Here is a 12778-nt window from a genome sequence, read left to right as displayed (position 1 = left end):
ATTTTGCTAAGAAACAGAAAAGAAGCCAAGGATAGAGATGCAGAATAGTAGAGAGCTGATGCACACCATGGCCCTGGTTTGAATATTCTTGTTAAAAGTTCCTTTTGATATCTGTATTGGGCAAATTTTTCCTTTCATTGAGAAATGGTGGCTGAGGATGAGAATGGCCAAATTAGAGAGCATGTTGAAAGCCTGAAAGCCTCTGAGGTTTTATGGGATGTCAGATGTGAGGACAGTTGTGTATCAGCTGTCCTTAAACACCTAAGGGAAGGGGAAAGGCAGGTTGCCTCTGCCCAGCTTTCCCTGTCTGGAAATTAATTTCCTGTGCTCTTGTGATGGTGCAGAATACAAAAAGAGGTAATTTTTTGTACACTCAGGCAAGCAGGAGCATGGTGGGCCAGGTTACCTGATTAGCTGGTGGATTTTCTGTTCTAACCCCAGGTGGCCAGGCAGAGCAGGCATTTAAAAACTCATCCATCTCTTGTCTTACTGTCTTTGAATTTGCATAATTAAAAGTGAATTACTTGCTGTATTTTTAATATATGCAGTGAAAATGCATGAAAAGCTGAAAAATTACAGCAATCCAGTAATTCATGTCATGTCCCATTCGGAATTACAGCTTTCCAGTCCCAGCTCAAACACCGAGGATTTCCTGCCACCATAAAGCTGTAATTGCTGAATTAATAACAGCGGGTTTTGAAGAGTGACTGCACAGACTCTCTGACCCAGGTAATAGAAATACTCATGTTAAAGTGAATTTGATACATGTGACTTAATCTATTTCATATTAGGCTCAAGTAGTGAAAATCATTGCTGTCTTTGCCACAGGATGTTATGAGAACCACAGCAAGGTGTTCCGTTTAAGGCAGCTGTGTTGCTAAGCCAGTGGGGACTAGAAATCAAATTTCAGGGACAACCTAGGCTAGTTGTCCTTTTACCAGGGAACTTGAACCCCAAATCTGTTAGTCTGCTCAGAACTTCTTGGAGGTGGAATTCTCCAACCAGCTGCAGAAGCATGGAGAACAGAATGCAAAGGTAGATGGTGCAAGGCTTCTGCTGATGTTTCATTACTCCAGGATTTTGTTATCAATTACTAAGAAAACCCCAACTTCCTCCTCACCTTCCAGTTTGGGAACAAATTTTGCAGCTGCTTCTCCTTGCAAAATGTGATATCTGCTGTCTCCCACAGCTATGATGCTCATCAGGACTGGGATGAAGGGCTGATATATCTAAACAGAATGATCAGAACTTAACTGAAATGGCATGAGCTGAATGAAATGTTCCTTTTTTCCCCCCTTTGGTCCTTGTTGCTGTGGTCTGGGGTTTTTTAAGGGTTACTATTGGGGTTAGGTATGAGAAGAACTTGGTGATCAATTTGCTTTAAATTCCTCAGGCTGGGACCCTGGTGCAGCAGCCATTTGAACCTAAGTGGCTTTACATTTATTTCAGTAGGTTTTGTGATTCTTGGTCACTGCTATAATCTGATTCAAGCTGTTAGAGATCAATTGGCCCATGTCTAAGGATCTGCTTGTACCGTGGGATTGATTTAGTGAGCAACTATTCATGTTGCAATGTTCAGCTGCAGCAAAAGACAAGATGTATGAGCAATCAGAAACTGAACTTCTCAGCTCAGCACAATGTCCTGTGCTGGGGATCTTTGAAATAGTCTCATTGAGATTGTATGGACATTGTGGATAAGATGAACTGGCAGTTTCCCGGACTGGCAATCTGGTTCCTTTCATAAGAATTACCATCATTAATTAAAATCTCTTTTTTCTGTCTAATTATTTCAGCTCTAATTCTCTTGCAGGTTCATAAATAGTAACATTCCGTTGTCCTGGAAAAAAAGTTCATTTTTCTTATTTTCCTTCTCTTTGTCACTGCCCTCAATTCTCTGCCCTCTCATGGCTTAAGGTAATTAAACTTCCACAGTCTGGTCACCTCTCTGAAATATTTAAATATAATCAAAGACATTTTCATGTTTGTTTTGTGGGCAAAAGTCCATGAGAGTCTTGAAACAAAAGGGTGTACTTTTACCTTCTGCAAATAACAGGAGGTGAGGGGCCAGGGATCCCAGGCTCTCCCCACTCTGGTTCACTGTCACCCAGACCCTGTGAGTTACAATTCTAAGGGCACACATTTCAAGCCTTATAGCTTGTAGGGATTGTGAAAGGTATTTAACCTGATCTTTGTAATTGCCTCCTTGCCATTTAACATTGAGATTACTGCTGGATGTTGCTAATTCTCTCAGCTGAACTTTTGCATTCAGCAAATTATTTTTGCAGAATATTCCTGTGGAAGATACTCACTGAAATTTGTACATGCATGAATGCATACATGCAGAATAGCTTGGGCTCACTCATGTTAATGGAGAGGAGAAAAATCTCCCCAAAGGCAGGTATGTGCACCACTATTATCCAAAAGACCTGAGGATTTTGAGAGAGAATCAGCACAAACAGTGGTGTTAAGGCAGAAGATCCTGCTTTGGGCAGCTTGAGGCTGAAGTAGAGAGGATCTTTCCAGGCTGTCAGCAAGGGGATGGTTTTTATCAGTTCACTCTGAGATCTGCCCTTCCTGTGGGTGTTTAGGTTGTGGCTGATGTTTTCGTGAACTTTTCTTTATGAAGTGTCAAGTTCTGGTATAAGAAAATATCAAGTGCAGCTAAAGGTCAAAGTAAATCATGAATGAAATTCCACAAACTGTTATACAGCAAGGGACAAAAAGTAATGTTAGAGACTAATTCTAGTTTACATAAATACTCTCCCTAGATCATAAATACTCTCCATGTCCAGAGGAGCCATTGTGCTTCCCACTTGGAGATTCAGGTCCACCAGTCAAGATAGGAAGTTTAGAACATGATTGAGACGTCCACTAATTTCACCATTAAAACAGAGTGGTACCTGAATCATTGCAAGGATTTGGAAAACTTTTCTGAATGCTTTTATTTAAAGAAAAAAAGAAAATTCCACTTCTTCCTCCAAAAACACAGAGATACCAGTGATATGAGGTGTCTGTGGAGGTTTCTGTTCAGCACAGCTTGGCTGACACCAGAGAACAAGCAGTAGACAAGGATTGCTGCTCCAGCTGTTTTTTTTTTTTTGTTTTGTTTGTTTGTTAGGTTATACAATGAGGGAAGACAAAAATCAGGGTCTATTGCCTGTTTTAAGCTGTTCCATCTGTGGAACAGCTCACAGGCTGGGAGGGTCTGTCAGACCTGCCCTTCTGAGCAGCAGTTCATGCCAGTATTGAATTCCTGCTTGGTCCAGAGTGCAAAGTCTTTGTGGTTTCACAGTCAATGCAGTTCTGGTTGTTTATGGTACGTTTACAAGCAGGACTTTCAGTAGCAACACTTTTAATGGCTGTGAGGCCCTGAATCAATGGTGTCTATCAAACCAGCTCAATTCTGCTTAGAAGCAATTAGTTCTGTGAGCTGCAAAGACAACAGGATTTCCAGAGCCTGTGCCCTGCATCCTGGATAAATGGAGAGCTCATTCGTCTGCTTACCAAGGTGCCTATTTCACAAAATTTGTAGGAATGTTAATACCCTGACTACACACATTTATATTTATTGAGAGAGGCTTTGTGATCACATAAAACTTAAGAAAGCATAAAAGGAATCAGTTTTCTTGGATATTTTCAGTGCTGGCTGTATCAGAAAGGAGTGGCAGAATGGGAGTGAAGGAAAAATGCATGTCCACAGATCACAGACAGAAAAGTAGGTGTTTTGAAATACTTTGATGGTAACACGAGTGCTGTCTCCTCTCCAGTGTCGAGGCTTTTGAAAGCTCACTAGGCAGCAAAATGAAATGTTTTACGGTTTTGTCAAGCACAGCACAGCCACTGATATTATACTTGCAATTTCATGACCTGGTAAACAGATACCTTTGTGCTTAAGGGTCTAAATGTCAGCAGTGTAGAAAACTGATGATTATGCTGCTTTGTGAAATGGGAGCTTCTTCATGAGAAATATATCGCACCTGAAGCAGCATCACTTGATATTTGCCCTTGTAAAGCATGACCTTGTGACCAGTGCTTTCAGTGAGATAAAGAGTGAAGGGAGCTGGTGGGACAGCTGAGCTGGAGACATGTTTATCTCCTGCATCACGGGCTGTATGGAATATGTGTTGCCTCTTTGAATGCAGTGGTTCAGCACCACATGCCCGTACTGGGTTCTTGTCTTGGTCCAGTGTACAAACTTTCTGGGTCTCAATACAATTTCAGCCAAAGCTGCCATTTTTCTATAAGAAAGACTTTCAGGAACAACCCTCTTTGGGCTGTTGGCTCTGAAATGATGGTGTCTATCAAACAATTGATGAGTTTTCTTGATGGCTGCATCAAACCATCTGCCAGTCCTGGAGATCTGGGGTAGCTAATTTTATAAATTAATCAGGGGTAGGAGAACATGGCTGTGGGAGAAGGGAGCCCCTGGCTGTGAGTTTCCAGAGAAATCCTTTTCCTTCCAGCAGGAATGGTAGCTCTGTGCTATTCTCACAGTGTCTTATCTAATGTGTTATTGACGCCATTGCATTTGCTTTCAAACACAGTCATTAGAACATTTAATTTGCAGCAGCTGTAATTTATATTTGTAATTTTGTCTAAGATCAATAAAGGAAACTGAAGAGATTTATAGTCCCAGTTTCAACTAAGATAAATTGAAACAGACTCTGTTTCCCTGAAAAGCTTTATTTAACCAGCATTTTAAAAGAACAAAATGAATTAGATGAGATATTTGCATGCAAGCTTTGGTAAATAATCCCTTGTGTCTGGAAGAAATATTGGAAAGGGTGAACATGGTCAATGTGTTCTTCTCTGAAATACAAATAAACTCCTGGGAAATGTTACCTTAGTGGAGGATCTAATGGGACTCAAGGAAGCATTTCAAAATGCTTCTTAGCAGCAGCAGTCAATAAATATCCTTGAGATCTGTTGTATTAATACTGCATAATAAGCCCGTAGCTGCATGTTTTAAATACTGTCAGGATGAGTCTGAGAGTGGAAAGTGAGACCCTGAAAGCACAGCTCTGCCTTATTTTACAGCAATCCTTGAACATGGATTGCAGAAATGTGTTAATAATTTTTGAAAGGTCTGTATTCATTTATGAAATATTCATGTTCCAAGCAGTGCTTCATGCCTGGGAAGAGGTGCCTTTCCCATACAGCAATTAGCTGAGGGATTATGCTGAGCAGAAGAGACATGAGCAGTGTCAGGCCAGCTCAGGGCTGTAGTAGTTTCAAGAAGAGTCTGACAGAGGGAAGGCAGAAATTCCTAATGAACCTTTCTCCTTCTGCACAGCAGCTGGACAGGACACTGGAGCAGAGTCCAAGGAATCTGAGGGCTGGGACTGAGGGATATCCCTGCATCTGGCCCAGGACAGGGCACAGCTCAGTAGCTGGTGGCTGGCTGTGCTCATCCCTTGTGCTCTGAATTTTTTAAACATGCCCTGGGAGAAGGCAGTATATTCTTTCTCCACCCTCTGTTAATTTGGTTTATGCCTAATCCAGCTGCCTGTTGCCAATAGACTGCTGGTAGTGCTGTGCCAGGGCATGTGTTCCTCTGCTCTGCCATGCAGCCAGGCTTGAAATTTCTGCTGTTTTGGAGAAAACTTCACTTCATACTGCCATGTGATCACATCATACTGAAGGAAAAGATAATCTGTGGTTTGAAGGAGAAAGGTATGAAAGAGAAAGTTCCACAACAAGACTTTGACTCCCTCCATCAGGCAGGTTTATGTGTTTTTTGTTGTTTTTTTTTTCCTTTTTTATTTTTTTTATATTTTTTTAATAGGTTTTTCAATATTATGGTGTTTTGACTTAGAGTTTTGCCAAGCTGCTGTACCTTTCTGGATGCATTCATATGCCCTGAGCCCTCAGGTGTCTCAGAGCCCCTGGATGTGTGTGTGGTGTTCATGGAGGAGCTCACCTTTCCCCTGTCAGTCTGGAAAGGTGTGCTACCATCTGACACATTCTGCAGGCACTTATCCCTGAGGGGAGAAATCCAGGCTGGAAAGTGGTGAAATTAATCTGTGCTATTCTTAGGTTGCTGAAGTGGGTGAGGGTAGAAGAGAAAAGATCCCAATTTTCTGCACTTCCACTTGTCTCCTCCCATGAAGGTTACAGAGAAAGCCAGAGAAGGACCTGCCCCATCTGTGTGTGTGCTGCACTTTGTGAGGAGGATTTGTCTTTAGATGCTAACTGTAAAGGCAGCTCCATACTGTTCTCCTTTCTGTTCTTGTGGCTGGTTGTTTGAATTCAATTAATTTAATATGTTTTTAATAGTGCAGTGCTGCCATCTCTACAGTACCTTGTAAACAACAATTTTTGCTGTAAGCAGTCAACCAGCACCCTGTGTCTAGTCATTACAGGGGTTGAATGTCACCATTATGATCTTGGGCTTAATGTGACTAATGTCTCAACTGCTGCAAAGTGTGTTATATGGGCCAGGGGATTGTACAATGCAAAATTAATTCTATTCTTATAACTGCTATTAGTAACAGTTGGACACATGTTAAGAGAATTATTAGATTTATCAAAGGATTTTGGTGCCAGGGTCAGAAGAGAGACAGAGAATCTATGGAGGAAAACAGACCTTCTTCTGAGGTCCTCCTCTAGCAAATGAATAACAGAAGTGAATGTGTCGAGGGAAAAGAAGCTGAGAGTCAAGGCTCAGCATCACATGGTGAATTTAACAGAAGAACTGACTAGTGGCCTGTAATCCTGGACCACTGCTAGGCTTACATCATTATCCTGTTCATCCAAACAAAGCTGTGGCACACTGGAGCCCCAGGGGCTTTGTTTATTGTGTGCAATCAGTTCAACTTGTCATTTCACCTACACTTTCTATTACCCAGTGTTTTCCTTAGGAGCCCCTAACAAACGATTCAGGAGAAAGATTTCTTGAAATGAATAACTATTTGTGAGGCAGTGCATGGTACTGGATTTCACCTGCCGTGGGTAATGGAAGAGAGAAATTTAGAAGAAACAAAGATAGATTTGAATGACTGGTGGGTTCGTTTGAGGGCTTGCCAGTCCCCTGTAGTGGCCCTGTATCTTTCAGCCTGCTCTGTGCTCAAGCTCGCAGGGCTGCCAGCCTGCATGGAGGCAGGATGGTCTGTGCTCCTGTCACCACTAATGAGACTGGGGGAGTGGATTTCCTTCCAGTGTTTTAGGGTTGTCTATCCTTAGTGTCTGTGCTGTCCTGCGTGGGGGTGCAAGGAGGGATGGCTGACCTGAAACTGCAATCGGAGGGGTCCTCTGTTGTGGGGGGTTTGTTTCTACAAGGAGACATCTTCTACCAAGCTTCAGAAGAGGAGCTTTCAATCCACACTGCAGCACAGCCAAAGCTCTGTAGTGTCTTCTCCACTGCATTGCACCTCTGAATTTGGGGGTTGTGGGATGAGTACGACTGAGGAAAACACCCCCAAATGTAACACCTCTCTAAGATGGGCTGTTTTTTCCTAAGGGCTTTCACTGGGCTGACCTGAGGCTTGGTGCCCAGCAGTTCAACCCTCCCAGCAGTGCTGAGAGCCAGAGCTGCAGTCCAGAACCTGGCTGCCCTCCACGCTTCCACACACTGCTCTGGTGGGCAGGGTGTGATAGGGAGAGAGGAGATCCATCTCCCTGCCTGGGGTCCCTGGGGTGAACAAATGAGAGAAGGGGATGTTTAGGAGATGTATGCCATTAAGCCAGCATTTCAAGTTGCTACATAATAGGCAGCATTGTGAAGCTCCTCCAGGGAGAAAGCTTCTGGTGGTAGCTCTCTCTGTGCCTCCTGCTGTGAGTCATTGTGAACTCAAGTTCAGAGGAATTGGTACCAAGGAAAAAGCATTGAGATAATAACCTTGAAAAATCAAAGGAGAGAAGGGGGGGGGGGGGGGGGGGGGTGGAATTTCTTCTCTGAAGGGAGCAGAACTGCCTCACCCTAAAAGCATTCTGTAAATCATGGAATCAGGCTTCCCAGCGATCTGCCTTTATCAAAGGCACCATCATCCTCTGAGGGTGGAGGGACGTGTGCTTTGGGATTTAAGGACTGTCCATATGGTGTCACACAGCCTAAGCCAGTGGTTGGTATGCTGCCAGTTTGCAAACCAACTCATCAAGGCAATGAAAAGGTTTTTAAATCTTATGCTTGCAATTATAAGGAACAATAGTTTGTAGTGCCTCGGGAGAAATAGTGTGCTGTGATTGCCTTTCTCTAAGCATTCAGGCCTCTGGTGTTAAGAGCACTAACATCTATTCAAGCATGTTTTACCTTTCTAAGAGCCATAGACAATGCCATGTTGTGTGGGAATTTCGTGGTGTTTGCTAGCTGCTGGGCCTTCTTTTCTTGGAGATAAACATGCATTGTGTTATTAAGAAAGAACCTTCAAGTTGTTGTTCTGATTTATATTCCCTTCTACACTGGTGCATGCATTTATTGTTTGTTAAGGGCTGACAGCCCTGGAAACCTAAGCTCTCTATTTATCCACAGAGTGAAATTCCTCTCTCTGTAGAGGGGATGCCAAAGGCACTAATTGTCAATGATGTTGTTGTGCACACAAAAAAATCCTCCCTCTGTTTTCCAGCCAGAATAATTTTGCCATGTGAGGGAAAACTCCTCAAATGGAAGCTGATTTGGAGAATATGTCTGGCAAAGACAATGGGGCTTCAGCTTGGGAATGTAGGCAAGCCCAGGAGAAGGTGAGGAAAAGCATGGTGTGCTGTCAGGTAGGAGATTGGTCCACATTCAGATTCATCCCTCCTGTCCTTACACAGTCAAAAATGATGGTGAGCCCATTGCTATTATTCCAGGGACACAAAGGAAGAGGGAGAGGGAGATTTTGTAACAGTAAAAATGCTTTTCTCACCTTGCACATTGATTTTAAATGTGGTCTTGACATATGACTGCATCACAACTTGCAAAAATGAGAATTCAGAGAAGCAACTGACTGGTTACTGCCAGCCTATAAAAATAATGTTGAAAGGCTTTTTTATTTACTCGTTTCTTTCTGTAAAAAGAAGGTGATGCTAGGGAGAAAAACTAAATTTAACAAAAAGCTGAAGTTTTATCTCCTCTGTTGCATTCCTTTAACAAAGTAGGCTGAATCTTCCAGCCTTAGAAATCTCTGAAATCCCAGAGAGCAGGAAGCTTCCTCCATCTGAGGAAAGATGGTAGCTTTGGCCCAGTGTTTGTTTTGCAGGGCATCTACTTCAGGAATATAAAAGCAAATTTATTTTAATTATATCAATTTGTGTTCCTTAAAAAGTCTTCTCCATAACTAACCCTGGTATTGAATTGCTTTGTATCTCTTCCTAATTCACTCACACAATGCTCATTCAACTTAATTGACAGTAAGGGTGAATTTATAGGACTATAATTCACACTTCTGGGGAAAGGAACAAAACAACATGGAACTATATTATTCGCTGCAAAAGTGAAGTAGGGAGAGTCATCTGAGCAAACTGTATGAACAATTTTAATAGTTTCCCTCATCAGGATCTCTTAATAGTATTTCTTTTGCAGTTACTTTAGGCCATTTGAAACTGCTTATTGTGAGAAGTTGCCAAACAATACTAAAATAAATCCAAATATTAGAGGAGTTTTTAAGAGTGTAAGCTGTTCACTTCTTTCTTTTTTTGATACCCTTTTCTCTGGAATAAAAATACTGAATTTCCAAAAGATCTCCATTTGCTGGAGAGCTTGTCTGGGTCACAAGGAAGGAAGGTGCCTCCAGCTAAGCTGTTGATAATTGTTGCTTAGCTTTTCTTGGCACGGGTCTGTGGAAAAAAAAATCTTCAGATAATTTGATATCAAAGAGCAGAACCTCACCACCCTTCCTGTTGGAGGAGTGTTTGGGGTGTGAAGGGGACACATCCAAGTGCTGAGGGGAGGCTGGTTCTGCCAGACATCACAGAATTCCTCTGAGAAACCCCAAAAGGCTGAAAGCAAAGTGGGTCTGATCCTTCCAAGGGCTGAGCAATCACCTGCAGCCACATCCTGGCAGTCTGTGGGCTTGGAGCAGGAGGGGATTCTGTGGGAAGTGAATTCCAAAAGGAGTAAAGTGGGATCTGAGCACATGACCCACTGTGCTTGTGGGTCAGCAGTCTGTGTTTAAGGTGTGGGGTCTTAGGAGATTGCTGTGTTGCCAGTTGAGTATAGTACCTTTGAAATGACAAGACTTTCTTTCTTGTGTTATAATAAATAGAGGTAATATGATGCTAAGAATTAATAAGTGGAGTTTATTTGTCCAGGCAATCACCCTTCAGTATAAAAATCAAAGGCACTGATGAACTATGGCCTCACTGTGTGAAGATTTTACAATATCATGATTACTATCAGATCTCAATAACTTCCAGTAATGTGTAAGTAGCATCAACAATTGCTATCACACAATTTCATTGGGCTTTCAGATAAGTATCTAGAAGTAGAACCAGGTTTTAGAGGTATAAAGAATGCAATTACCATTTTAATATCTCTGCACAGGGAACAGGAAGATTAATTTTTGTAGGTCTATTTTTGAGATTTTTTTTTCACAGGTTGGGAGAGATATGTAAAAAGCTGGCAACAATACACTAGAAATAAATTAAGTGCTGCTGATAGCTAATTAAAGCAACATGACTAGATAGGAGAATTACTGGAAAAATCAAAATCTCTCATGCCTTAAAATCATGCAGTACTTGTGATTGGGTTTTCAAGAAGAAAGAGGAAAAATTTTGATATTGTTGGCTCTTGTTTCTTAATGAATTCTAAACCAACATTTTCAAAGGAAGGCTATATCTCAGGAGTCCAGAGACCAGGAAAAAAAAAAAAAAAGGAAAAAATAAGTCTTTCTTCCTCTTTAGGCTGTATTTATTGTTTTAACACATTTAACATCTGTGAGTGTATTTATTGTTACCTGTCAATTCCAGGTAATATGTGGATACAGTGAAATATGTGGATACAGTGTAATATGTGGATACAGTGAAATATGTGGATACAGTGTATTTCATAGCTTAATTTTGGGCTCATTCACTGCTTCCTGACAAAGCTTTTAGAGTTGGTCCAACAGAAAATGCACTTACTTATTAAACAGGGTGGATACAAGACTACTTTATTGAGATCCAGTTTTAGAAAAGAGGTGGAAGCTGACAAAGCTACCAGAGAGCTGGACTTGTTCTGGGGAGAAGCAGTGGTTTTTGCTCATTCTGGGGAGAAGCAGTGGGTTTTTTGGCACAGAACGAGCAGGAGGTTTGCTGTAAGCTGCTGGTCACCACCTGTGCTCCTCCAAAACTCGACCTGAGCTGAGCAGCGGTGGCTGAGCCACACCTGGGAGGTGCAGGGGGGACAATTTATGGTCCAAACCAAGATGGACTTGCTAACTGTGACTGGGATGATGGCCCTGCAGAGAGCTGCCGGCTCTGGTGCTGAGGTGGAAAGAGCAAACAGGGTTGGCAGGAGGAGCACACACCAACCCCATGCCGGGCACGTTCCACCTGCATCCCCCTCTCTGAGGCATTAGAGATATCGAGCTTATATTTTACTCTGGAGATAAGGCATGGAAAATCCACGGCTTTTAGATCTCGGTACAAATTAATCCATTCAGCAGGCAGAAGGTTCTAAAGTGGGTTCAGCCTCGAGGCGTCACACGGATCTCTGCGGGCGAGAGCAGAGTCACAGCACGCCGTGCCTCTGGCAGCTCCTGCAGCAAACACGGGCAGGTGGCACATTTTAATGGCCCTCTAATGTAGCCGGGCACATTTCTGTAAGTGCCAGGAACACTGGTGTCTCCTGCAGAGTATTTCTGAGGGGGTTAGAGCCAGAGATGTCGAGATTGTTACGAGTATTGCATAGAATTTTCTGGTTTGGAGGATGTGGGGTGGGAGGGAAGCAGAAATACTCAAAATACCTATACTTGGGGAACTCCAGAATATATAGCTGTGTTGACCTATACTGGGCTTGTCTAGGGGTAAAGTGAAGGCCATAAACTCCTTGCTATAATAACCTTAAAACTATAAAATCACTCAGCTGAATGAAGTCCTTTAATATATTGGCTTACAAAAAAACCTATGTGATTTTAAACCAGCCTTACTCAACTGTCTGTCTTCAAGGAGTTAGATTTATGATCACTCCATTGACATCTGTTTTAAAGTATAGTTTAATGAAATGAAATTAGTTTGTAGCTAGTGAAAGAAAGTAAGGAACTTTTCCCCTCTGTTTGCCTTTTAGTAGAGGATAGCACCAGCTTCCTGTTTCCCAGTGATTATGACCCATGACTTGAAATGGTATTTCTTGGCACCCTTTTCCTGCTGCTACTTTTCACCTAAGCATCAATATTAGATGTTCAAGAAGAAAACCATCTCAACAACACAAAGTTTTCTAAAATCAGGGAAAGATGTGGGGTTTTTTTCCTCCCAAGTATTGCTGATGACTCTTCAGAAACACGGTTTTTTAAATGCATGTGTCTGAGTTTTGCAGAAGTTTATTCCAGAGCAGGTGCACCCAGGGATTAAGAGATGCTGTGTGAGAACCAGCGAGTCCAGAATTACAGCCCACATAATTTCTGGGCAGCACTGGGTACTCACCCACCCACACCTGCATCCCCACAGGGATCACCCCAAGGTCCTCTGGTGTAAAACCTGTCAGGAGCCCCTGCCCTGCCTTGGCTGTGCCAGTGAGGAGCGTGTTTGCAGTCACACCACCAGGAAAACTGCGTGGGATGTGTTCTCCATGAAACATCCTAACGCTGCACAGACAACTCTGCCTGTGGCTTGTCATCCTGCCTTGGCATTTTGAAGTGTTTCAGCTCTGCAGCCTCACAGTGAA

The 12778-nt window shown here is 42.5% G+C and overlaps 1 long non-coding RNA gene across 5 annotated transcripts in view; it reads left to right on the top strand.

The window, feature by feature from the left end:
* The window catches only part of LOC148221892 (uncharacterized), a 185725-nt gene that overhangs the window by 118678 nt on the left and 54269 nt on the right, over window positions 1–12778 (top strand). For all 5 annotated transcript variants that reach the window (XR_015807212.1, XR_015807209.1, XR_015807211.1 and 2 more), the window contains exon 2: window positions 620–729. This is a non-coding gene — a long non-coding RNA (uncharacterized LOC148221892). The remainder of the gene's footprint in view (window positions 1–619; window positions 730–12778) is intronic.

Source organism: Sturnus vulgaris, chromosome 16 (assembly GCF_052056855.1).
Source record: "Sturnus vulgaris isolate bStuVul1 chromosome 16, bStuVul1.hap1, whole genome shotgun sequence".
In the NCBI taxonomy this organism is placed as follows: Eukaryota; Metazoa; Chordata; class Aves; order Passeriformes; family Sturnidae; genus Sturnus; species Sturnus vulgaris.
Note: the sequence above shows the minus strand (reverse complement) of the source record. Positions and strands in the feature narration are given on the sequence as shown.